The sequence below is a fragment of the Ambystoma mexicanum genome, chromosome 14, assembly GCF_040938575.1.
Source record: "Ambystoma mexicanum isolate Mex_15411 chromosome 14, UKY_AmexF1_1, whole genome shotgun sequence".
In the NCBI taxonomy this organism is placed as follows: domain Eukaryota; kingdom Metazoa; phylum Chordata; class Amphibia; order Caudata; family Ambystomatidae; genus Ambystoma; species Ambystoma mexicanum.
The window spans coordinates 467,262,541-467,289,578 of record NC_090940.1 but is presented as its reverse complement, the minus strand read 5'-3'; positions in this window follow the sequence as shown (position 1 = coordinate 467,289,578).

The window sequence follows — 27,038 nt, the reverse complement described above, 5'->3', positions numbered from 1 at the left end:
TAGCATGAGATGTGATATCCAACTCCTTCCCATTCCAATCCTCAGACACTTCCTATAGCATGAGATGTGATATCTCAATGCTTCTAATACCAAACCTGAGACCCTTCCTATGGCATGAGATTTGATATCAAACTCCTTCCCATTCCAAACCTGAGACCCTTCCTTTAGCATGAGATGTGATATCCAGCTCCTTCCCATTCCAATCCTGAGACCCTTCCGATAGCAGAGATGCGATATCTCAATGCTTATACCAAACCTGAGACCCTTCCTATGGCATGAGATGTGATATCCAACTCCTTCCCATTTCAATCCTGAGACCCTTCCTATAGCATGAGATGTGATATCTCAATGCTTCTAATACCAAACCTGAGACCCTTCCTATAGCATGAGATGGGAAATGTGATATCCAACTCCTTCCCCTTCCAAACCTGAGAGCCTTCCTATAGCATGAGATGTGATATCGAAGTATTTCCCATTCCAATCCTGAGACCCTTCCTATAACATGAGATGTGATACGCAACACCTTCCCATTCCAACCTGAGACCCTTCCTATAGCATGAGATGGGATATCCAACTACTTCCAAATCCAATCCTGATACCCTTCCGATAGCATGAGATGTGATATCTCAATGCTTCTAATACCAAACCTGAGATCATTCCTATAACATGAGATGTGATATCCAAATCCTTCCCCTTCCAAACCTGAGACCCTCCCTTTAGCATGAGATGTGATATCCAACTCCTTCCCATTCCAATCCTGAGACCCTTCTGATAGCATGAGATGTGATATCTCAATGCCTCTAATACCAAACCTGAGATCCTACCTCTAACATGAAATGTGATATCCTACTCCTTCCCTTTCCAAACGTGAGACCCTCCCTATAGCATGAGATGTGATATCTCAATGCTTATACCAAACCTGAGACCCTTCCTATAGCATGAGATGTGATATCCAACTCCTTCCCATTCCAATCCTGAGACCCTTCCTATAACATGAGATGTGATGTCTCAATGCTTCTAATATCAAACCTGAGATCCTTCCTATAGCATGTGATGTCATATAAAACTCCTTCCCATTCCAATCCTGAGACCATTCCTATAGCATGAGATGTGATATCTCAATGCTTATACCAAACCTGAGACCCTTCCTATAGCATGAGATGTGATATCCAACTCCTTCCCATTCCAATCCTGAGACCCTTCCTATAACATGAGATGTGATGTCTCAATGCTTCTAATATCAAACCTGAGATCCTTCCTATAGCATGTGATGTCATATAAAACTCCTTCCCATTCCAATTCTGAGACCCTTCCTAAAGCATGAGATGTGATATCCAACTCCTTCCCATTCCAATCCTGAGACCCTTCTGAGAGCATGAGATGTGATATCTCAATGCTTCTAATACCAAACCTGAGATCCTTCCGATAGCATGAGATGTGATATCTCAATTCTTCTAATACCAAACCTGAGATCCTTCCTATAACACGAGATGTGATATCCAAATCCTTCCCCTTCCAAACCTGAGACCCTCCCTTTGGCATGAGATGTGATATCAAACTCCGTCCCATTCCAATCCTGCGTCCCTTCCTATAGCATGAGATTTGATATCTCAATGCTTCTAATACCAAACCTGAGATCCTTCCGATAGCATGAGATGTGATATCTCAATTCTTCTAATACCAAACCTGAGATCCTTCCTATAACATGAGACGTGATATCCAACTCCTTCCCATTCCAATCCTGAGACTCTTCCTATAGCATGAGATGTGATATCTCAATGCTTCTACCAAACCTGAGACCCTTCTATAGCATGAGATGTGATATCCAGCTCCTTCTCATTCCAATCCTGAGACCCTTCCGATAGCATGAGATGTGATATCTCAATGCTTCTAATATCAAAACTGAGACCCTCCCTATATCATGAGATGTGATATCTAAGTCCTTCCCATTCCAATCCTGAGACCCTTCGGATAGCAGAGATGTGATATCTCAATGCTTATACCAAACCTGAGACCCTTCCTATGGCATGAGATGTGATACCCAACTCCTTCCCATTCCAATCCTGAGACCCTTCCAATAGCATGAGATGTGATATCTCAATGCTTCTTCCAAACCTGAGACCCTTCCTTTAGCATGAGATGTGATATCCAACTCCTTCCCATTCCAATCCTGAGACCCTTACTATAGCATGAGATGTGATATCTCAATGCTTCTAATACCAAACCTGAGATCCTTCAGATAGCATGAGATGTGATGTCTCAATGCTTCTAATACCAAACCTGAGATCCTTCCTATAACATGAGATGTGATATCCAAATCCTTCCCCTTCCAAACCTGAGACCCTCCCTTTAGCATGAGATGTGATATCCAACTCCTTCCCATTCCAATCCTGAGACCCTTCTGATAGCATGAGATGTGATATCTCAATGCTTCTAATACCAAACCTGAGATCCTTCAGATAGCATGAGATGTGATGTCTCAATGCTTCTAATACCAAACCTGAGATCCTTCCTATAACATGAGATGTGATATCCAAATCCTTCCCCTTCCAAACCAGAGACCCTCCCTTTAGCGTGAGATGTGATATCCAACTCCTTCCCATTCCAATCCTGAGACCCTTCTTATAGCATGAGATGTGATGTCTCAATGCCTCTAATACCAAACCTGAGATCCTACCTCTAACATGAAATGTGATATCCAACTCCTTCCCCTTCCAAACCTGAGAGCCTTCCTATAACACGAGATGTGATATCGAAGTCCTTCCCATTCCAATCCTGAGACCCTTCCTATAACATGAGATGTGATATCCAACTCCTTCCCATGCCAACCTGAGACCCTTCCTATAGCATGAGATGGGATATCCAACTACTTCCAAATCCAATCCTGATACCCTTCCGATAGCATGAGATGTGATATCCCAATGCTTCTACCAAACCTGAGACCCATACTATGGCATGAGATGTGATATCAAACTCCTTCCCATTCCAATCCCGAGACCCTTCCTATAGCTTGAGATGTGATATCCAACTCTTTCCCATTCCAATTCTGAGACCCTTCCTATACCAGGAGACTTGCTATCTCAATGCTTCTAATACCAAACCTGCACCCGTCCTATAACATGAGTTGTGATATCCAAATCCTTCCCCTTCCAAACCTGAGACCCTTCCTTTATCATGAGATGTGATATCCAACTCCTTCCCATTCCAATCCTGAGACCCTTCCCATTTCATGAGATGTGATGTCTCAATGCTTCTAATATCAAACTTGAGACCCTCCCTATAGCATGAGATGTGATATCCAAGTCCTTCCCATTCCAATCCTGAGACTCTTCCTATAGCATGATATGTGATATCTCAATGCTTCTACCAAACCTGAGACCCTTCCTATAGCATGAGATGTGATATCCAACTCCTTCCCATTCCAATCCTCAGACACTTCCTATAGCATGAGATGTGATATCTCAATGCTTCTAATACCAAACCTGAGACCCTTCCTATGGCATGAGATTTGATATCAAACTCCTTCCCATTCCAATCCTGAGACCCTTCCTATAGCATGAGATATGATATCCAACTCCTTCCCATTCCAATCCTGAAACCCTTCCTATACCATAAGATGTGATATCTTAATGCTTCTAATACCAAACCTGAGACCCGTCCTATAACATGAGATGTGATATCCAAATCCTTCCCCTTCCAAACCTGAGACTCTTCCTTTAGCATGAGATGTGATATCCAGATCCTTCCCATTCCAATCCTAAGACCCTTCCGATAGCAGAGATGCGATATCTCAATGCTTATACCAAACCTGAGACCCTTCCTATGGCATGAGATGTGATATCCAACTCCTTCCCATTTCAATCCTGAGACCCTTCCTATAGCATGAGATGTGATATCTCAATGCTTCTAATACCAAACCTGAGACCCTTCCTATAGCATGAGATGGGAAATGTGACATCCAACTCCTTCCCCTTCCAAACCTGAGAGCCTTCCTATAGCATGAGATGTGATATCGAAGTATTTCCCATTCCAATCCTGAGACCCTTCCTATAACATGAGATGTGATACCCAACACCTTCCCATTCCAACCTGAGACCCTTCCTATAGCATGAGATGGGATATCCAACTACTTCCAAATCCAATCCTGATACCCTTCCGATAGCATGAGATGTGATATCTCAATGCTTCTAATACCAAACCTGAGATCCTTCCTATAACATGAGATGTGATATCCAAATCCTTCCCCTTCCAAACCTGAGACCCTCCCTTTAGCATGAGATGTGATATCCAACTCCTTCCCATTCCAATCCTGAGACCCTTCTGATAGCATGAGATGTGATATCTCAATGCCTCTAATACCAAACCTGAGATCCTACCTCTAACATGAAATGTGATATCCTACTCCTTCCCTTTCCAAACGTGAGACCCTCCCTATAGCATGAGATGTGGTATCTCAATGCTTATACCAAACCTGAGACCCTTCCTATAGCATGAGATGTGATATCCAACTCCTTCCCATTCCAATCCTGAGACCCTTCCTATAACATGAGATGTGATGTCTCAATGCTTCTAATATCAAACCTGAGATCCTTCCTATAGCATGTGATGTCATATAAAACGCCTTCCCATTCCAATCCTGAGACCCTTCCTATAGCATGAGATGTGATATCTCAATGCTTATACCAAACCTGAGACCCTTCCTATAGCATGAGATGTGATATCCAACTCCTTCCCATTCCAATCCTGAGACCCTTCCTATAACATGAGATGTGATGTCTCAATGCTTCTAATATCAAACCTGAGATCCTTCCTATAGCATGTGATGTCATATAAAACTCCTTCCCATTCCAATCCTAAGACCCTTCCTATAGCATGAGATGTGATATCCAACTCCTTCCCATTCCAATCCTGAGACCCTTCTGAAAGCATGAGATGTGATATCTCAATGCTTCTAATACCAAACCTGAGATCCTTCCGATAGCATGAGATGTGATATCTCAATTCTTCTAATACCAAACCTGAGATCCTTCCTATAACACAAGATGTGATATCCAAATCCTTCCCCTTCCAAACCTGAGACCCTCCCTTTGGCATGAGATGTGATATCAAACTCCGTCCCATTCCAATCCTGCGTCCCTTCCTATAGCATGAGATTTGATATCTCAATGTTTCTACTACCAAACATGAGACGTGATATCCAACTCCTTCCCATTCCAATCCTGAGACTCTTCCTATAGCATGAGATGTGATATCTCAATGCTTCTACCAAACCTGAGACCCTTCTATAGCATGAGATGTGATATCCGACTCCTTCCCATTCCAATCCTCAGACACTTCCTATAGCATGAGATGTGATATCTCAATGCTTCTAATACCAAAGCTGAGACCCTTCCTATGGCATGAGATTTGATATCAAACTCCTTCCCAATCCAATCCTGAGACCCTTCCTATAGCATGAGATATGATATCCGACTCCTTCCCATTCCAATCCTGAAACCCTTCCTACACCATGAGATGTGATATCTTAATGCTTCTAATACCAAACCTGAGACCCGTCCTATAACATGAGATGTGATATCCAAATCCTTCCCCTTCCAAACCTGAGACCCTTCCTTTAGCATGAAATGTGATATCCAGCTCCTTCTCATTCCAATCCTGAGACCCTTCCGATAGCATGAGATGTGATATCTCAATGCTTCTAATATCAAAACTGAGACCCTCCCTATAGCATGAGATGTGATATCTAAGTCCTTCCCATTCCAATCCTGAGACCCTTCGGATAGCAGAGATGTGATATCTCAATGCTTATACCAAACCTGAGACCCTTCCTATGGCATGAGATGTGATATCCAACTTCTTCCCATTCCAATCCTGAGAACCTTCCTATAGCATGAGATGCGATATCTCAATGCTTCTAATACCAAACCTGGACCCTTCCTATAGCATGAGATGTGATATCAAACTCCGTCCCATTCCAATCCTGCGTCCCTTCCTATAGCATGAGATTTGATATCTCAATGTTTCTACTACCAAACCTGAGACCCTCCCTATAGCATGAGATGTGATATCTAAGTCCTTCCTATTCCAATCCTGAGACCCTTCGGATAGCAGAGATGTGATATCTCAATGCTTATACCAAACCTGAGACCCTTCCTGTGGCATGAGATGTGATATCCAACTCCTTCCCATTCCAATCCTGAGACCCCTCCTATAGCATGAGATGGGATATCTCAATGCTTCTACCAAACCTGACACCCTTCCTTTAGCATGAGATGTGATATCCAACTCCTTCCCATTCCAATCCTGAGACCCTTACTATAGCATGAGATGTGATATCTCAATGCTTCTAATACCAAAGCTGAGATCCTTCCTATAACATGAGATGTGATATCCAAATCCTTCCCCTTCCAAACCTGAGACCCTCCCTTTAGCATGAGATGTGATATCCAACTCCTTCCCTTTCCAATCCTGAGACCCTTCTGATAGCATGAGATGTGATGTCTCAATGCTTCTAATACCAAACCTGAGATCCTTCCGATAGCATGAGATGTGATATCTCAATGCTTCTAATACCAAACCTGAGATCCTTCCTATAACATGAGATGTGATATCCAAATCCTTCCCCTTCCAAACCTGAGACCCTCCGTTTAGCGTGAGATGTGATATCCAACTCCTTCCCATTCCAATCCTGAGACCCTTCTGATAGCATGAGATGTGATGTCTCAATGCCTCTAATACCAAACCTGAGATCCTACCTCTAACATGAAATGTGATATCCAACTCCTTCCCCTTCCAAACCTGAGAGCCGTCCTATAGCATGAGATGTGATATCCAACTCCTTCCCATTCCAATCCTGAGACTCTTCCTATAGCATGAGATGTGATATCTCAATGCTTCTACCAAACCTGAGACCCTTCCTATAGCATGAGATGTGATATCCGACTCCTTCCCATTCCAATCCTCAGACACTTCCTATAGCATGAGATGCGATATCTCAATGCTTCTAATACCAAACCTGGACCCTTCCTATAGCATGAGATGTGATATCAAACTCCGTCCCATTCCAATCCTGCGTCCCTTCCTATAGCATGAGATTTGATATCTCAATGTTTCTACTACCAAACCTGAGACCCTTCCTATAACATGAGACGTGATATCCAACTCCTTCCCATTCCAATCCTGAGACTCTTCCTATAGCATGAGATGTGATATCTCAATGCTTCTACCAAACCTGAGACCCTTCTATAGCATGAGATGTGATATCCGACTCCTTCCCATTCCAATCCTCAGACACTTCCTATAGCATGAGATGTGATATCTCAATGCTTCTAATACCAAACCTGAGACCCTTCCTATGGCATGAGATTTGATATCAAACTCCTTCCCAATCCAATCCTGAGACCCTTCCTATAGCATGAGATATGATATCCAACTCCTTCCCATTCCAATCCTGAAAAACTTACTACACCATGAGATGTGATATCTTAATGCTTCTAATACCAAACCTGCGACCCGTCCTATAACATGAGATGTGATATCCAAATCCTTCCCCTTCCAAAGCTGAGACCCTTCCTTTAGCATGAGATGTGATATCCAGCTCCTTCTCATTCCAATCCTGAGACCCTTCCGATAGCATGAGATGTAATATCTCAATGCTTGTAATATCAAAACTGAGACCCTCCCTATAGCATGAGATGTGATATCTAAGTCCTTCCCATTCCAATCCTGAGACCCTTCGGATAGCAGAGATGTGATATCTCAATGCTTATACCAAACCTGAGACCCTTCCTATGGCATGAGATGTGATATCCAACTCCTTCCCATTCCAATCCTGAGACCCCTCCTATAGCATGAGATGGGATATCTCAATGCTTCTACCAAACCTGACACCCTTCCTTTAGCATGAGATGTGATATCCAACTCCTTCCCATTCCAATCCTGAGACCCTTACTATAGCATGAGATGTGATATCTAAATGCTTCTAATACCAAACCTGAGATCCTTCCTATAACATGAGATGTGATATCCAAATCCTTCCCCTTCCAAACCTGAGACCCTCCCTTTAGCATGAGATGTGATATCCAACTCCTTCCCATTCCAATCCTGAGACCCTTCTGATAGCATGCGATGTGATGTCTCAATGCTTCTAATACCAAACCTGAGATCCTTCCGATAGCATGAGATGTGATATCTCAATGCTTCTAATACCAAACCTGAGATCCTTCCTGTAACATGAGATGTGATATCCAAATCCTTCCCCTTCCAAACCTGAGACCCTCCCTTTAGCGTGAGATGTGATATCCAACTCCTTCCCATTCCAATCCTGATACTCTTCCTATAGCATGAGATGTGATATCTCAATGCTTCTACCAAACCTGAGACCCTTCCTATAGCATGAGATGTGATATCCGACTCCTTCCCATTCCAATCCTCAGACACTTCCTACAGCATGAGATGTGATATCTCAATGCTTCTAATACCAAACCTGAGACCCTTCCTATAGCATGAGATGTGATATCAAACTCCGTCCCATTCCAATCCTGCGTCCCTTCCTATAGCATGAGATTTGATATCTCAATGTTTCTACTACCAAACCTGAGACCCTTCCTATAACATGAGACGTGATATCCAACTCCTTCCCATTCCAATCCTGAGACTCTTCCTATAGCATGAGATGTGATATCTCAATGCTTCTACCAAACCTGAGACCCTTCTATAGCATGAGATGTGATATCCGACTCCTTCCCATTCCAATCCTAAGACACTTCCTATAGCATGAAATGTGATATCTCAATGCTTCTAATACCAAACCTGAGACCCTTCCTATGGCATGAGATTTGATATCAAACTCCTTCCCAATCCAATCCTGAGACCCTTCCTATAGCATGAGATGTGATATATAACTCCTTCCCATTCCAATCCTGAAACCCTTCCTACACCATGAGATGTGATATCTTAATGCTTCTAATACCAAACCTGAGACCCGTCCAATAACATGAGATGTGATATCCAAATCCTTCCCCTTCCAAACCTGAGACCCTTCCTTTAGCATGAGATGTGATATCCAGCTCCTTCTCATTCCAATCCTGAGACCCTTCCGATAGCATGAGATGTGATATCTCAATGCTTCTAATATCAAAACTGAGACCCTCCCTATAGCATGAGATGTGATATCTAAGTCCTTCCCATTCCAATCCTGAGACCCTTCGGATAGCAGAGATGTGATATCTCAATGCTTATACCAAACCTGAGACCCTTCCTATGGCATGAGATGTGATATCCAACTCCTTCCCATTCCAATCCTGAGAACCCTCCTATAGCATGAGATGGGATATCTCAATGCTTCGACCAAACCTGACACCCTTCCTTTAGCATGAGATGTGATATCCAACTCCTTCCCATTCCAATGCTGAGACCCTTACTATAGCATGAGATGTGATATCTCAATGCTTCTAATACCAAACCTGAGATCCTTCCTATAACATGAGATGTGATATCCAAATCCTTCCCCTTCCAAACCTGAGACCCTCCCTTTAGCATGAGATGTGATATCCAACTCCTTCCCATTCCAATCCTGAGACCCTTCTGATAGCATGAGATGTGATGTCTCAATGCTTCTAATACCAAACCTGAGATCCTTCCGATAGCATGAGATGTGATATCTCAATGCTTCTAATACCAAACCTGAGATCCTTCCTATAACATGAGATGTGATATCCAAATCCTTCCCCTTCCAAACCTGAGACCCTCCCTTTAGCGTGAGATGTGATATCCAACTCCTTCCCATTCCAATCCTGAGACCCTTCTGATAGCATGAGATGTGATGTCTCAATGCCTCTAATACCAAACCTGAGATCCTACCTCTAACATGAAATGTGATATCCAACTCCTTCCCCTTCCAAACCTGAGAGCCGTCCTATAGCATGAGATGTGATATCCAACTCCTTCCCATTCCAATCCTGAGACTCTTCCTATAGCATGAGATGTGATATCTCAATGCTTCTAATACCAAACCTGAGACCCTTCCTATGGCATGAGATTTGATATCAAACTCCTTCCCAATCCAATCCTGAGACCCTTCCTATAGCATGAGATATGATATCCAACTCCTTCCCATTCCAATCCTGAAACCCTTCCTATACCATGAGATGTGATATCTTAATGCTTCTAATACCAAACGTGAGACCCGTCCTATAACATGAGATGTGATATCCAACTCCTTCCCATTCCAATCCTGAGACCCTTCCTATAGCATGAGATGTGATATCTCAATGCTTCTACCAAACCTGAGACCCTTCCTTTAGCATGAGATGTGATATCCAACTCCTTCCCATTCCAATCCTGAGACCCTTCCGATAGCATGAGATGTGATATCTCAAAGCTTCTAATATCAAAACTGAGACCCTCCCTATAGCATGAGATGTGATATCTAAGTCCTTCCCATTCCAATCCTGAGACCCTTCGGATAGCAGAGATGTGATATCTCAATGCTTCTATCAAACCTGAGACCCTTCCTTTAGCATGAGATGTGATATCCAACTCCTTCCCATTCCAATCCTGAGACCCTTACTATAGCATGAGATGTGATATCTCAATGCTTCTAATACCAAACCTGAGATCCTTCCTATAACACGAGATGTGATATCCAAATCCTTCCCCTTCCAAACCTGAGACCCTCCCTTTAGCATGAGATGTGATATCCAACTCCTTCCCATTCCAATCCTGAGACCCTTCTGATAGCATGAGATGTGATATCTCAATGCTTCTAATACCAAACCTGAGATCCTTCCGATAGCATGAGATGTGATATCTCAATGCTTCTAATACCAAACCTGAGATCCTTCCTATAACATGAGATGTGATATCCAAATCCTTCCCCTTCCAAACCAGAGACCCTCCCTTTAGTGTGAGATGTGATATCCAACTCCTTCCCATTCCAATCCTTAGACCCTTCTGATAGCATGAGATGTGATGTCTCAATGCCTCTAATACCAAACCTGAGATCCTACATCTAACATGAAATGTGATATCCAACTCCTTCCCCTTCCAAACCTGAGAGCCTTCCTATAACATGAGATGTGATATCGAAGTCCTTCCCATTCCAATCCTGAGACCCTTCCTATAACATGAGATGTGATATCCAACTCCTTCCCATTCCAACCTGAGACCCTTCCTATAGCATGAGATGGGATATCCAACTACTTCCAAATCCAATCCTGAGACCCTTCCTATAGCATGAGATGTGATATCCAACTCCTTCCCATTCCAATCCTCAGACACTTCCTATAGCATGAGATGTGATATCTCAATGCTTCTAATACCAAACCTGAGATCCTTCCTATAACATGAGATGTGATATCCAAATCCTACCCCTTCCAAACCTGAGACCCTCCCTTTAGCGTGAGATGTGATATCCAACTCCTTCCCATTCCAATCCTGAGACCCTTCTGATAGCATGAGATGTGATGTCTCAATGCCTCTAATACCAAACCTGAGATCCTACCTGTAAGGATATTTGGCGTGTTACAGTACAGAGTACAGCAATACTGCACAAGTAGAAAAAAATTTTTTTGCAGCACCACCACCACCACAAGGGTGCGGTGCATTGCTATATGGGTTAGCAGATTAACAAGGAAAGACAGACTATTCAGTCAAAAACGATTTTAACATATAAGATGCCAATCTATTTTTACAGTTAAAAATGCACACTATTTTTCACCTGAAATGCCTATATTGCTAGAGACACATTTGAAAATTAACAGCTAACCTATTAACCATTAACCTGACTAATAAAACCTTATTTTAATATAACCCACTAATAAAATGTGTTCTCCACTGCAGAATTAGGCATACTCTGAAAACCATTTAAATGTGTGTGCAGATTTTTTCTCTTCTCTTCTCTGCCTGATTCTCCGTGTTTTTGTGCACAGTAACTGCAGGAAGGAGGAAGTCAGATTTGCAACAATTGCAAATGTATAAGCGAAGCTATTGTTGAAGAGTAGGAGGATGAGAGATGATGGATTTCATTGGGACACGTCATACAGAGGGCTGAGAGGAAAGTTTTAGTGGGCAGTATCAGGGAAAAAGACAGGCAGACATCTTTCTGCACTACTGGGGAGAAGACCTGGCTGTGGGGTCCTGACTGAATGCAGATTCCTGTGTCCTGCTGCAGTCGAGATTGGGGAGAGCTGAAAGAAAAACCTTTCCACTGGCTGAGGCATTCCTATCTGAAAAAGCTGAGAATTCCAGGCAATGACCCCGGCTTGAGAAGGCAAGCGTTCCTTTTTGATGGAGTTAATCCAAGAGAGCCACATTCACAAAGAGAACAACTAAAAAGATAAGGTAATGAGAAGTGTGGGAGCTGAGTGTGTACGGTAATATGCAGTCAGTGTAGGATTCCTGTGCGTGTCTTAATCAAATACCCATGTTGCAATTTGAATTCTTTTCTCCGCCACGCTCTTTGCAGTGTGTCATAGACAATGCTTTGACTGTACCATTTTATTTATTTCTGTAAAGAATGAGATCGTGTCTAAATGCAGCTTTTATAATACAGAAAATATTTGAAAACAGACGGGTGTTTTATTTTCTATTTACCATTACAATGCCGATGATGTGGGGAGATTTTTAAACAGTGCAATGGTCATTTTAAGACAGATGTGTGCATGTCAGAATCAGTATGAATAATTGTGAGTGACTGTAGCATAACTTGTTGGAGGTACATGAGCCAACGGGAAGAGAGACTCTCTGAACATAGCTCCCTACCGTATATAAGGTAGTGGAAATTACCACAAGACTACCACATATAGCTCTCTGTCGTAAATAAGTCAGTGAGTTCGCCCATGGTGGCACACCAACACTATCACTGGAAATGTGGTATTCCTAGAATGCAGGTCTGAGGTCTCTCTAGTGATCACACGAAAAATCTAAGCAAAGATAAGGGATTCTGGACATTGGGGCCACAAATAAAACAAGGGAATTATGCTCACCAAAACACCACCAACCACGTATACCAAATATGCAGGTCTGGGTGCTGAAATAATGCAGGTCCATTGTATTATTGTTGCACATGGCCAAATCTGAATACAAAGAGTGATTATTGCTAAGTTATTTTTCGGCGGTAATAAAATACCGTCAGGCCCCAAATCTCCACAAAATACCCTACATATTTATGGTGCGTTGCAGGCCGGGAAAGTGATCATAGAGTACCTACTGGGCGTGGCAAGCGTGTCTCACACTGCCATTTGCACATTAAAGGGAACCCATTTTATAATAGCAGTGTGCCACTAAAAACGAATTTCAGAATGTCACAAAGGGAAACCACATTCTCAGATCTAGTGCAATATTTAGAGGCAAAGTTATTTGCACATGGGAATTGGTCTTCGAATACCACGTTAGAATGGAGTAACCACATTCAGGGTGAGGTGCAGAAAGAAAAACTAGACAATATTTTTGCAGAAGGCAGCATAATTCAGGTCTGCCTTACAAGATTATTGAATGCAGCCGATAAAAGTGCAGAGAAAGACTGTTTAATACGGCTATGCGGCAAAATATGGTTTATTTTAAACAAGTCCCTGCGAATGCAAGAGAATGATACTCAGCTAATTAACAGGTTAAAGACTGAATTAGATGGGGCAAGTAAAAATCAGGAAATGTTGAGAGCAGAATTGGATGTATGCCAAAAAGACATGCAATTAAAATGCAGAGACTTTGATACTCAGTTATCCAAAAGCAAGAAACAATTTGAAGATAGTGAGCAAGAATTGACACACTTAAAAGCCTTAGTGGATCACATTAGGCAGGATAAAGATGAGGTTGTTTCAGAAATGCAGATTTTACAAAAAGAACATTGCGAAAAAGAAGGTGATCTCCAGAGTGCAGAACAAGAAATGATTAAAATGATCCAAGAAAGAGACAAGAGAAATAAAGAGTTCAATGAATGCCAAATGCAAATGTGCGATATGCAGGAGGCGATTAATAAAATGAGTGATGAAAATAATTATTTGCATGATGAAGCCAACAGACTCCTTAAAAAGTGTAAGGACTTAGAACAGCAAATGTGCATTCCCAGGTCCCAGGAGAGGCGGCAGGGTACCACATTCAATGGAGTGGAGGTGAATTCTAGCTCTGCCCAAAGAGCTAGTGCCCCAGTGACAGGGCCGGTGACTGAACTTGGTTGCAGCGCCCTTGGGGGATTTGATACTCCCATTGGGGGCAGCCACCAATCTCATACACCTGAAAACAGGATTGAATCACAAAATAGTGCAATTCCATGCATTGCAACAAGTAGCCCCATAAAAATAATGAAATCCATTAAAGCCCTGATCAAACCATTTAAAAAGGGAGGTGAATGCTGCATTGAGGATCACTTAGAAGCGGTACATGACATTTTTAAAGCGCTCCAGATACCTAAGGAACAGTACAGACAATATTTTCATTTAACTTTAGATGCCCCGACGGCCAGCATCATAAGGGGATTAAATGAACAGCAGAATATGACATGGCTGGAGTTTGAAAAAGAAATTAGGCGTCATTTTTCTCCTTTTCAGTCATTGCAGGAGGCAAAGAAAGTCGCGTACACTATTACTGCTGGACCTAATACATCCCCTCGCCAATTTTTACAAGACTTAAAAAGAGCATTCTCTCGCTTTGATGTATCTTTTGACTCAAATTCCAATGAGTTTAAAACCGCATACTTCTATGGGCTACAGAAAGACATCATATCCCAATTGGTCCGTGAATTTGACCGTGACAAGTCCCTTGAATGGATTGTACATCAAAGCACCAAGCTATATGAGGTACTCTATTGTCAGGGTAGAGAAAGTGATAAAATGAAAGATACTAGGCCTAAATCTAAAGAACCCTCAGCCACAGTAATGGAAATCAGGTCAGCCAAAATGTCCCTTGAGTCTGCTCAAAGCCAAGGTAAAAATAATGTGACACCTGAACAAAGGGGTAATCAACAAAGATGGCCATTTCCTGTACCAATGTTCCAAACACATGATCCTAGTAATAGAGAGAGCTACATCAGCCCTAGATATTTAGGGGATAGACCTCGGGTAAGATATCGGCCTGATATGGCAGGTATGAACAATAACCAGAGACAAAATCAAGATCAAAGAAATGATGGTCCCTACCAGTCATTGGGGACACAGAGTAGTTTTGATCCCAACACCATGATATATGGTAATCAGGATAGGCCCCGATATGTGGATCGATTTACTGATAATGGAAATCAACATAGGGGCCAGTACCCACAATCTGAGAGACAGGACATGAGGCAAAACGTGAACTACAGTCCACGCCAGTACAATGATTCCCCACCAGGGGACTATAATCAAAGGATGGGTGCAACCCGCTCCCCTCCACAAATGAATCAAGAGTTCAGAAACCATCCCAACCGGTATCAATCACCTGAGAGGTATCAGAATAGATCCAACCAGGGGGAAAACAACCAATATCGACCTAGGCCACAGAAAGAGGATCCTAGAGAGATGGAAAGGTTCCAGTGCCTTGAGGCCCAAGTGAAAATGTTAGCTGAGCAAATAGGAAAGCTCTATACAGCGCAAAAACAACCTTCCAAAGAGGGGGCTGATGGCCATAGCAATGACCGGGGGGCTTCCGAAAAGTGACTAAGTACTCATGATAACTGCAGTGCCAAAATGACAGATTGCTCTGATATAATTTTGCATAACGACTCTGAGATGCCTAATGGATTAAAAATGAAAGTACCAGTAAATGAAATTGTGACAGAAAGTGCAAATACTTCTAAAAAAGGGGTACGGTTTAGCTTAGAGCTAAATAAAACAGTAAAGATTTGCACAAATGAAAAAGAAACATTAGGAATTCCAAAAGAACAAAGGGACAGATTTAAGAAAAATGACTCATGCATGGGGAATACCAGTGAACAGGGAGTAAGTGGGGATGCCATAGCTCCTTCCCTGGGCAAACAAAACAATGACCAAACACAGACAGAAAAAGGAAATACTCACAAGGAGGGTACAAGTCAATCACCTGAAAAATTCTTTGAGCCACATATTTTTGAAGAGGCTGAAAGGGCTGGTATTACACTAAATGATCACAAATGCACAGAATTAAAAAATGACAAATTGCTGAATGATGTTGTTACACATGTTCAGTTGGGAGGTTGTAATGTGGTCTCTGATGTTACCCAGATGGATGGGCGAACAGTGGCCACACTCCAAAAAACTTCTGATCATGGAGAAATGAATAAAATATCTCGCACAGAAATGGGTAAAAAGGAGGGAAAAATGTCTTTTCATTTACCAATGTGCTTAGCCAAAAGTGAAAAAGACCTGAGAACGGTGAGCCCTGAAATCAGTAAGAATTCACATTTCTTATGTGTATTAGAGGAAGTTGAGGACAGATATTATGCACCCATCACTGTAGAAGAAAAATGCCACACCTTCGCTATGATTGACACTGGCGCACAGGCCACAATTATGTCCAAGGAGCTGGTAAAGAGTATCAATGAAGGGAGGCCTCCACAGAGTCAGATCACAGTGAAGGCAAATCAAGGCCCAGTGCATAACTTTAATGGGGAGGAGGTGCCCATCATAGGTGTAACTGAGGTTGACATAAAAATAGGAAAGCACAGAATGAAACAAGAGGTATTGATCACATCTATTTGTGAAATTCCATTTCTGATGGGGACAGATTGCCTGAAAAGATTGTCTCCTCTCATAGATGGGGTGAATGGAGTGCTATGGTCCTTAACCAAAAAACCATTGAGGCCTAAGAAACTAAAATCACAAAACAGCAATATAAAAGAATGTCACACCGTTGCCAAAACAAATGATGCTGTGGAGGTATATCTCCAGAATAGCTGCATACCTAGTGTCACTGTTATATTAATGTGTCAAGACAAAGATCAGAGCGACAATGAAAAACTACCTGTACAAATATACTTGGACCCAAGGAAAGATTGGCAGACTGCTATAGATGAGCACACATTACGTTTTTACTTAAAAGAGAATACATGCAAACAGAATATTGTTCCTAAAACAGATTCAGAAAAACACATTACCACTCTGGCAGAAATACACATGGAAGATGAGCAACCATGGGTTCACGTTGGTATAAATGATTATCTTAAAACAATAAAAGCCACTTTAGCGCTTGAACATGAAAGGAGTTTCATTAATGAGAAATTGTTGCAAAAAATTATGGAGAGGGAAGAAATCCCGAAATTTAGGATTAAAAACCAATATGTTTCTGGGTTGGACAGTCCAGACTTTGAAAACCGAATTGCAGGCAGATGCATGCTTAAAATTAGCATTGGGCAGAAAACAATTTACCATAATGTATGGATAGTGAATGGAGCACAAAATGAATTTTACATGGGCAATGACATCATGCACAGAATGTGTATGGTGTTAGATTTCCTTAATCAAAAAATATGGTCACGCCTAGGTGGGCCGGCACCTGAATTTGAAGACAAAAGAAGGGCTTATCATTGTGCACAACTAGTTCCTTATGCAGTCGAATTACAAATGAGGAAAAATACTATTGTTCCTGCATTTACAAAACAGTTTGCAATAACACTGAAATGCAAAAATGGACAGCAGATGAAAGGCTCTGATGCATTTGTATGCCTGAATGAATCCATAAAACAGCAAGGCCTGGATTATGAATACATTCCATTGGTAGACATTGGTGAGGGATCTGTAAAAATCATGGTAAATAATAAAGGTTGTCAGGATATTCATTTAGAGGAAAACTCCCCATTAGGAATGGCCATACAAAAATCACATTATACGGCAGATTTAAATAACATGGTGATTGGGAATATTCCTGAAAAATATGTAGATGCCAAGGGCGAGTTGCCAGAACACCTGGACTCTCAGCCCAAAGGAATATTTAAAATTCATTCTGTGTATCCTTATGATTCAAATGAGACAGTGTGCTGCCATCAAGAGGATTGCATAATATTTAATTTAAATGAAAATGAAACAGGAAATCAGCCCATTGAAGTGGAAGCTGATATGCCAAAATATTTGAAAGTGGCAGCTCTACAAAAAGACACAGCCACACAGTTAGAGGAAAGCGCTGAGATTCCTTTACCAGAAGAGTTTCCAGAATTTTCCAGAATGGTAGAAGAGCAGATCTCCTTAGCGGATGCATGTGACAGCGATGAGGATCGAAACGACCTGAGGGAAATATTTATGGAGTTTAAGGATGTATTTGCAAAAGATGCTTATGATTGTGGTTTAACTGATTTACATGTGGCCACACTACCAGAAGGTTGTAGCAGAAATCCAGTGTTTGTACGCCAGTATAGACTACCGCTGGCATATTTAGAATCATTGGCAGAGATTATTAAAAATTTGGAATCACGGGGAATAATTAGGCCCATTCATAGCACATCCAATACGCCTATTTTAGGTGTGTTAAAGCCAAATGGTCAATGGCGGCTGTGTGCAGACTTAAGAGAGTTAAATAAAAGAGTACCAGTATCTAGATGGCCACTACCATTCATTGATCAGGGCCTAGCTCAGATACATGGTTCAAATGTATTTACCACATTAGATCTCACATCTGGATATTGGTGTGTGCCATTGGCAGAGGAGATACAACACCTATTTTCCTTTACATTTGACAGGACTCAATATGCCTGGCTTAGAGCTCCGTTCGGGTACATCAATAGTGGGAGTGAATTTGGCATATTTTTGAGAAAGGCCATGCCAGATGCAGCGGAAAGAGGAACAATAGTTTATGTGGATGATGTCCTGATAAAAAATGAAAACCTTAAAAGTCATTTTGATGAAATAAGACATGTGCTTGGCCAATTGCAGAAAGCAGGCGCCAAAGTATCTTTGCAAAAAGCACAATGGTGCAAGAAAAAAGTGAACTTTCTAGGGCATGAAGTGACTGAACATGGGCTAAATCCGCAAAGGAAGAAAATAGAGGCCATACAAAGATTAAAAGATCCTAAAAATGTGAAAGGAGTAAAAAGTTTATTAGGTATGACAGGCTATAACAGAAAGTTCATTGAGAATTATGCAGAAATCACTCAACCATTGACTAAACTGCTTAAACTAAATACTCCCTGGAGATGGGAAAGAGAGCAGTCTGATGCAGTGGCTAGATTGAAGGAATGTCTTGTAAAGGCACCATGTTTAGCATACCCCATAAAGGACAGGGATTTCTTTATAGAAATAGGCTTTTCTGAACATTGTATGTCAGCAGTGTTATCACAAAAACACGATTTGAATCACAAAACCATTGCATATGCAAGTAAGGCATTTTCCCAAGTTGAAATGAAATTTAATGAATGTGAAAAGGCCCTATTAACCACTGTGTGGGCGCTACAACATTTTCGCCCCATTGTTCAGGGAGAAAAGGTGATTATTGAAACAAATCATCAACCTTTGCAATTTTTAGAGAGTAAAAGAATTAGATCAGGCAATCTAGCGCAATCCAGAATCACTTCATGGACGCTGGCATTACAAGGTTTTCCCGTAGAAGTAAGATATGGACAAAATAAAAAGAGCCCAATTGCTCAAGGGTTAGCTGACTTACATGACTGTGCAGCTGAACAAATACCAAATGAAATGGAAGTGGAAGCTAGTTTACAGGAATTTGAACAATCACCACACAAAGCTTTTGATGAAAAAACATGCAAGGATTTGCCAACTGTATATGTGGATGGTTGTGCTTTTCACATTGAAAATGACAGTAATAAACAATTAGTGGCAGGAATAGGAAATGTCTGGTTGAAATGTGAAGGCGTTCCTAGTATAGGGATGAGGATTGGAGATAAGAGCAGTCAGGTGGCGGAATTGGCAGCCATCTATAAAGCAATTGCTACTGCAGTTGATAAAAAGTTCAGTGAAATTGTCCTGGTGACTGATTCTGACTATGCACGGAATAGCTTTGTGGAGTATTTGCCTGGTTGGAAAGCAAGAGGCATGGTTACATACAACAAAAAGCCACTTAAACATGGAAAAATGATACAAGCCATAGACAAATTGGTGTCAGAAAATAATTTAACAATATACTGGAGAAAAATTCGTGGGCATTTAAAAACACCAGGAGAGGATAAGGAGGGAAATGATAAGGCAGACCATCTGGCTAAGATTGGGGCTGTGATGGGAGAATTGCTACCTATTGATTATTTAATGGGTGAAATACAAATTGATGCAGTCACACGTTCTAAAGCACCAAAGGAGGTAGATCAACCGGTGGTGCAGTGGAGTCATGACACGCCAGACCAAGATTTGATTGAGGCACAAAAGAATGATCAAATTTTGGGAATCTATTATAATCATTTGATAGATCCTGAACAAAATCCTGTAACAGAAAAAGATTGTATGGGAAAAGAAGAGTTGAGGGTGTTATTAAAGAACAAAACACGAATTAGATTACAGGATGGACTCATGATTAGAGAGTCCATAACAGGGCAAATACAGTGGGTAGTACCCCTTTCATTCAGAGGACTAATGCTACACCATGCACACGATGCCATAACTGCAGGCCATAGAGGTTCACAAAAAACATTAGAAATACTAAAAGATTATGCTTACTGGCCTCATATGTCCCAAGATGTGGAATTATATACTAGAGGATGTCTAGTATGCGCCCAATTTAAACCTGCTTCACCAATGCATAGAGCACCATTGATGAAAAGAGGCCTAACTCTCCCATGGTCAGATTTGCAAATAGACTATGTAGGTCCTTTAAAAAGGTCGAGCAGGGGACACCGTTATATTTTGAGTGTGGTATGTTTGATGTCAAAGTGGATTGAGTGCATTCCTGCACCAGATTGTAGTGCGCAAACAGCAGCCACATTGCTGGTGAACCATGTGTTCTCAAGGTTTGGGTTGCCGCAAAGAATTGAGTCAGACAGAGGAAGTCATTTCACAAGTACTCTAATGAGCAAGGTATGGCAAATACTAGGTGTGAAAAGGAAACTACATATCGCATATCGGGCGGCGTCTTCAGGTACAGTTGAAAGAAGCAATAGGTCTGTTGTGGATATTTTAAAGAAATTTGTGGCAGAAGCAGGTTCCAGCTGGGATTTGCGTTTACCATTGGTTTTGATGGCAATCAGGTCGACTCCTGCCAAAGCAACAGGTGTTAGCCCCCATGAGGTCTTAACAGGTAGGAAAATGGTGTTACCACAACACCTACTATACAGAACACATGAGCAAACTCTAGTGAGTGCATCCACAGTTCATGAATATATTGATGAACTGAGGAGGCATTTGCAACACGCATTTGCTTTTGTGCAGAGAAATCTGGAAAGAGCTGCTGACAGTGCTAAGTCATATTATGATAAAAAGACATCAGTAAAGGAATACAGTGTAGGGGATCAGGTGTACAAGTTTCATTTTGGAAAAAGTAAACAGAAAAATTCTAAATTTCTAGCAGCCTGGCAGGGGCCATTTCGAATTATAGATAAAGTCTCTCCTGTAGTGTATAAAATTTTGAAAAATGAAGGTGAAACAGCAATAGAGCAGTTTGTCCATGTAAATCAAATCAAACCATGCCATCCCAGACATGAGATCAGGCAGCTTGAGCATGTGGAAACGGATAGAGTCCCTTGAGAAAATAAATGGGTGTAATCAGGAGGCAGTGACAAAGAAGTTAAAAAAAGTTGATTGTTATGATGGCACATAAACACTGTAATATATGTAAAAATATATAATATAAATAAATAAATAAATAAATAAATATATGCACATATAACGGAAGCTCGTGGTTGGTGTGCAGAGAGAAAGTGTATTAAATATTGAATGCTGTTTTATATGTGTTTGTTTTCTTGTAACTTGTGTTTAATTTCAGAAGAAAAAAAAAAAAAAAACGAAATATTTTTACCAAGCATGTTTTATTTTTGGCAAAAGGATGAAGTTAGTATTGTGCTATGTACTTAATCTGTTTATTTTCTATCTTGATTTAGACAATTAACATTATTTGGTCGGAGGTTCCGGGATCAGAGGCCACGGGAGACGATGGAGTCCTGGAGTCCCCTGGATGAAGACCAAAAGATGCCTGCCTCCAGGTGGAGGTGAAGACAAAATAACCGGAATGCCAAAAGAGATGACTACTGTGGATTCAAGATTGCCAAGATGAAAGAGTACTCGAATGAACCGAATAACATCGCTGGTCGGGACATACCAAAAGAGACAAATCAAAAGTTCCGGCATATGAAGTTCCACGTATTTATTATTTTAATTATTTATTTTAACTTGTTATATTACTTATTTGTTTTAGTTAGTTGTTTTATTTCATTGTTTTTAATTGACTTGGAAAATTTAAACTTAAAGTAATACCACTTCCACTGAGAAGGCAAATGTGGAACATTTTATGAACTGATGGACTCAGATGAAATGTTGATTGCAAATTTTCATTGATGCACATGAATATTCATTTTGTTGGATTGCTATATTGTAAAAAAAATAGAACAAGTTGTTTTTAGGAATTGGCTTGGATTATAGCCAGGTTCTAAAAACAAAAGGAGGGTATATGTAAGGATATTTGGCGTGTTACAGTACAGAGTACAGCAATACTGCACAAGTAGAAAAAATTTTTTTTGCAGCACCACCACCACAAGGGTGCGGTGCATTGCTATATGGGTTAGCAGATTAACAAGGAAAGACAGACTATTCAGTCAAAAACGATTTTAACATATAAGATGCCAATCTATTTTTACAGTTAAAAATGCACACTATTTTTCACCTGAAATGCCTATATTGCTAGAGACACATTTGAAAATTAACAGCTAACCTATTAACCATTAACCTGACTAATAAAACCTTATTTTAATATAACCCACTAATAAAATGTGTTCTCCACTGCAGAATTAGGCATACTCTGAAAACCATTTAAATGTGTGTGCAGATTTTTTCTCTTCTCTTCTCTGCCTGATTCTCCGTGTTTTTGTGCACAGTAACTGCAGGAAGGAGGAAGTCAGATTTGCAACAATTGCAAATGTATAAGCGAAGCTATTGTTGAAGAGTAGGAGGATGAGAGATGATGGATTTCATTGGGACACGTCATACAGAGGGCTGAGAGGAAAGTTTTAGTGGGCAGTATCAGGGAAAAAGACAGGCAGACATCTTTCTGCACTACTGGGGAGAAGACCTGGCTGTGGGGTCCTGACTGAATGCAGATTCCTGTGTCCTGCTGCAGTCGAGATTGGGGAGAGCTGAAAGAAAAACCTTTCCACTGGCTGAGGCATTCCTATCTGAAAAAGCTGAGAATTCCAGGCAATGACCCCGGCTTGAGAAGGCAAGCGTTCCTTTTTGATGGAGTTAATCCAAGAGAGCCACATTCACAAAGAGAACAACTAAAAAGATAAGGTAATGAGAAGTGTGGGAGCTGAGTGTGTACGGTAATATGCAGTCAGTGTAGGATTCCTGTGCGTGTCTTAATCAAATACCAATGTTGCAATTTGAATTCTTTTCTCCGCCACGCTCTTTGCAGTGTGTCATAGACAATGCTTTGACTGTACCATTTTATTTATTTCTGTAAAGAATGAGATCGTGTCTAAATGCAGCTTTTATAATACAGAAAATATTTGAAAACAGACGGGTGTTTTATTTTCTATTTACCATTACAATGCCGATGATGTGGGGAGATTTTTAAACAGTGCAATGGTCATTTTAAGACAGATGTGTGCATGTCAGAATCAGTATGAATAATTGTGAGTGACTGTAGCATAACTTGTTGGAGGTACATGAGCCAACGGGAAGAGAGACTCTCTGAACATAGCTCCCTACCGTATATAAGGTAGTGGAAATTACCACAAGACTACCACATATAGCTCTCTGTCGTAAATAAGTCAGTGAGTTCGCCCATGGTGGCACACCAACACTATCACTGGAAATGTGGTATTCCTAGAATGCAGGTCTGAGGTCTCTCTAGTGATCACACGAAAAATCTAAGCAAAGATAAGGGATTCTGGACATTGGGGCCACAAATAAAACAAGGGAATTATGCTCACCAAAACACCACCAACCACGTATACCAAATATGCAGGTCTGGGTGCTGAAATAATGCAGGTCCATTGTATTATTGTTGCACATGGCCAAATCTGAATACAAAGAGTGATTATTGCTAAGTTATTTTTCGGCGGTAATAAAATACCGTCAGGCCCCAAATCTCCACAAAATACCCTACATACCTCTAACATGAAATGTGATATCCAACTCCTTCCCCTTCCAAACCTGAGAGCCGTCCTATAGCATGAGATGTGATATCCAACTCCTTCCCATTCCAATCCTGAGACTCTTCCTATAGCATGAGATGTGATATCTCAATGCTTCTACCAAACCTGAGACCCTTCCTATAGCATGAGATGTGATATCCGACTCCTTCCCATTCCAATCCTGAGACCCTTCCTATAACATGAGATGTGATGTCTCAATGCTTCTAATACCAAACCTGAGATCCTTCCTATGCCATGAGATGTGATATCCAACTCCTTCCCATTCCAACCTGAGACCCTTCCTATAGCATGAGATGGGATATCCAACTCCTTCCCATTCCAATCCTGAGACCCTTCTGATAGCATGAGATGTTATATCTCAATGCTTCTAATACCAAACCTGAGATCCTTCCGATAACATGAGATGTGATATCTCAATTCTTCTAATACCAAACCTGAGATCCTTCCTATAACACGAGATGTGATATCCAAATATTTCCCCTTCCAAACCTGAGACCCTCCCTTTGGCATGAGATGTGATATCCAACTCCTTCCCATTCCAATCCTGAGAGCCTTCTGATAGCATGATATGTGATATCTCAATGCCTCTAATACCAAACCTGAGATCCTACCTCTAACATGAAATGTGATATCCTACTCCTTCCCCTTCCAAACCTGAGACCCTTCCTTTAGCATGAGATGTGATATCCAGCTCCTTCCCATTCCAATCATGAGACCCTTCCGATAGCAGAGATGCGATATCTCAATGCTTATACCAAACCTGAGACCCTTCCTATGGCATGAGATGTGATATCCAACTCCTTCCCATTTCAATCCTGAGACCCTTCCTATAGCATGAGATGTGATATCTCAATGCTTTTAATACCAAACCTGAGACCCTTCCTGTAGCATGAGATGTGATATCCAACTCCTTCCCATTCCAATCCTGAGAGCCTTCCTATAGCATGAGATGTGATATCCAACTCCTTCCCATTCCAATCCTGAGAGCCTTCCTATAGCATGAGATGTGATATCTCAAAGCTTCTAATACCAAACCTGAGATCCTTCCTATAACATGAGATGTGATATCCAAATCCTTCCCCTTCCAAACCTGAGACCCTCCCTTTAGCATGAGATGTGATATCTCAATGCTTCTAATACCAAACCTGATTTCCTTCCTATAACATGAGATGTGATATCAAAATCCTTCCCCTTCCAAACCTGAGACCCTCCCTTTAGCATGAGATGTGATATCCAACTCCTTCCCATTCCAATCCTGAGACCCTTCCTATAGCATGAGATGTGATGTCTCAATGCTTCTAATACCAGACCTGAGATCCTTCCTATGGCATGAGATGTGATATCCAACTCCTTCCCATTCCAATCCTGAGAGCCTTCCTATAGCATGAGATGTGATATCCAACTCCTTCCCATTCCAATCCTGAGAGCCTTCCTATAGCATGAGATGTGATATCTCAAAGCTTCTAATACCAAACCTGAGATCCTTCCTATAACATGAGATGTGATATCCAAATCCTTCCCCTTCCAAACCTGAGACCCTCCCTTTAGCATGAGATGTGATATCTCAATGCTTCTAATACCAAACCTGATTTCCTTCCTATAACATGAGATGTGATATCAAAATCCTTCCCCGTCCAAACCTGAGACCCTCCCTTTAGCATGAGATGTGATATCCAACTCCTTCCCATTCCAATCCTGAGACCCTTCTGATAGCATGAGATGTGATATCCAAATACTTCCCATTCCAATCCTGAGACCCTTCCTATAGCATGAGATGTGATATCTCAATGCTTATACCAAACCTGAGATCCTTCCTATGGCATGAGATGTGATATCCAACTCCTTCCCATTCCAACCTGAGACCCTTCCTATAGCATGAGATGGGATATCCAACTCCTTCCCATTCCAATCCTGAGACCCTTCTGATAGCATGAGATGTTATATCTCAATGCTTCTAATACCAAACCTGAGATCCTTCCGATAACATGAGATGTGATATCTCAATTCTTCTAATACCAAACCTGAGATCCTTCCTATAACACGAGATGTGATATCCAAATACTTCCCCTTCCAAACCTGAGACCCTCCCTTTGGCATGAGATGTGATATCCAACTCCTTCCCATTCCAATCCTGAGAGCCTTCTGATAGCATGAGATGTGATATCTCAATGCCTCTAATACCAAACCTGAGATCCTACCTCTAACATGAAATGTGATATCCTACTCCTTCCCCTTCCAAACCTGAGACCCTTCCTTTAGCATGAGATGTGATATCCAGCTCCTTCTCATTCCAATCCTGAGACCCTTCCTATAGCATGAGATGTGATATCTCAATGCTTTTAATACCAAACCTGAGACCCTTCCTATAGCATGAGATGGGAAATGTGATATCCAACTCCTTCCCCTTCCAAACCTGAGAGCCTTCCTATAGCATGAGATGTGATATTGAAGTATTTCCCATTTCAATCCTGAGACCCTTCCTATAACATGAGATGTGATACCCAACACCTTCCCATTCCAAACTGAGACCCTTCCTATAGCATGATATGGGATATCCAACTACTTCCAAATCCAATCCTGATACCCTTCCGTTAGCATGAGATGTATCTCAATGCTTCTAATACCAAACCTGAGATCCTTCCTATAACATGAGATGTGATATCCAAATCCTTCCCCTTCCAAACCTGAGACCCTCCCTTTAGCATGAGATGTGATATCCAACTCCTTCCCATTCCAATCCTGAGACCCTTCCTATAGCATGAGATGTGATATCTCAATGCTTATACCAAACCTGAGAACCTTCCTATAGCATGAGATGTGATATCCAACTCCTTCCCATTCCAATCCT